The sequence below is a fragment of the Chaetura pelagica genome, unplaced genomic scaffold (assembly GCF_000747805.2).
Source record: "Chaetura pelagica isolate M959 unplaced genomic scaffold, ChaPel_1.0 scaffold3, whole genome shotgun sequence".
Taxonomy (NCBI): domain Eukaryota; kingdom Metazoa; phylum Chordata; class Aves; order Apodiformes; family Apodidae; genus Chaetura; species Chaetura pelagica.
In genome coordinates this window covers 13,584,267-13,586,300 of record NW_009952974.1, presented here as the reverse complement: position 1 = coordinate 13,586,300, position 2,034 = coordinate 13,584,267, and positions in this window count along the sequence as shown.

Genomic DNA, 2,034 nt, shown 5'->3' with positions numbered 1-2,034 from the left:
TCTTCCGAGCGAGGGACTGCGGCTGTGTCGGGATCTGGAGGAAACGCACAGAGTTAGTGGGGAGCCCGCAGTGCGGCCCGCCGAGGGCACGAACGACAGCACTGAGAAAACACTTCCTACTCGCGGGTCGGTATGAGGAAGGGACTGAAATTCCTGTTTATTTAATGATTTATTACTCTCTTAGGTTGTTTTCTTCCCTTCTTAAATCTTTTTTGTTGTTGTTGTTGTTTATACTTATTTAATTTTCTTTTCCTTACCCTCTCGCTTTAGCGTTTTCCTTTAAATTTCCGTATTTCTCTTAGATTGTTACTTAGATGTAAGGTTTGTGGTATGGGGAAGAATTGCTCCTCACTTCACATAGATATAAACTGATAAAGCAGACAGATTAGAATGACCCTCCTTTTTTATATACGTTCAACACTTGGTATGGAGCCAGCTAATTACTTCCCACTGCTGAAACATCTTTGGTGACCTAGCGAGTATCTTTAAAGGAAAATAAAAGACGGTTTAAATGCATGCAATATTCAAAGAACTTGGTGTTTCGGGTTGGGTTTTTTTTTGGTGGTCGTGGTTTGTTGTGGGTTTTTCTGAGCACAGTTTTGTTGTTTGTTTTCGAAACGAGAGCAAGCTCCCGCAGCTTCAAAATGGTGATGCTTCGGTTTGAGGAAAACATACCTCTGCCCTGCGAGAGCACATGAGAAAGCATTGGCTCAAGTTAAATAACAGCGACGTGACAGCAAAATACAACGCCATCAGCTACAATATGAGCAGAATCAGTGTCACCGACTCAGACAACATTGGCACTATCTTGAGTTTAATTTCTTGATTTAGAAACCGCTTAGGGGAGGAACGGGTGTTGATTGCGAGCAACCTGGTTTCCCAGCGCAAAGAGTAGCCACGCTGTTTTTCAGTACTGTTTGAAGGTGAAAGTATGCCCGAGTATTTGCACTTCAGATTGGAGTCATGTTCATTTGCAGTCCTGGTCCGTATTTCTGCTCGCACAGGCAGTCACCCGCTCTCTCTCACACACACGCCCTTCCTCAGCTTCCAGAGCAGAGCCCTGCTAATAACATTTTCCAGCTATGTACAGAAAGGGTTAAGAGTCGTGAACTTCATTATCTGGACGTATGCTACTAAAATGGAATTGTGAGAAATGAAACGATCTCTGAACAAAAAGAAATGGTACAGGGTGACCAAAGCAGGACTGAAGAGGCTGGTGTACTTTTGTAAGTACGCTTGGGAACATATCTGCTCAAAAAAAGCCAACCTTTTCAGACGTTTGAGGGAATATTTCCCCATCCACCATCTTCTGAAAGCTTGTGAGTTGACCAAGAACCGAACTCCTTAACATTTACTTATACCCAGCTTTGCATTCGGTACTACTATTTTTTAAGTGATTAAAGATAAGAAATAAAAGTCTACACATTGTAAGAACACAGTAAGAACACATATTTTTAAAATCAACATACGAACGTCAGATAAAATGACACACATATTGCTGACAGCTTGTAGTAGAAAGATTTTTATCACTTACCATTTATGAGTTGATTGGATGAGGATGTCCAGTTTAGGTCATAATATTTTACTAGTTTTTTTTTATTTTTTTGTTCATTCTCTCAGTTGTTTTGGGGTGTTGGTTTTGGCTGGTTTTCTGTTTGTGGGTTTGGTTTTTTTGGGTCTTTGTTTTGTTTTGTTTTGCATTCAGTTTGTCAGACTGTGAACATCACACAACATTTTATCAATTCATCATTTGTTTACAGGCACAACTATAAATGAATCATGTTTACATCATTTCCCGCCTCAGTCTCCACCCCACCCCTAAAAAAAAAAAAGAAGGGGGGAAAAAAACATGAGAGGGGTGAAAAGAAAGAAAGAAAACCAGGCAGACACACAGAAAGACCAGAAAATAGCAAAGAAGGTACATCGGTCCAGAAAGCTGCTGATAGTGGAAGACAAAGGGACCAATCTGCACCCCTACTTTAAACATTTGTAGAAAACCAAAAGAATCAGAGTAGTTTACAGAGTTTATTGCAT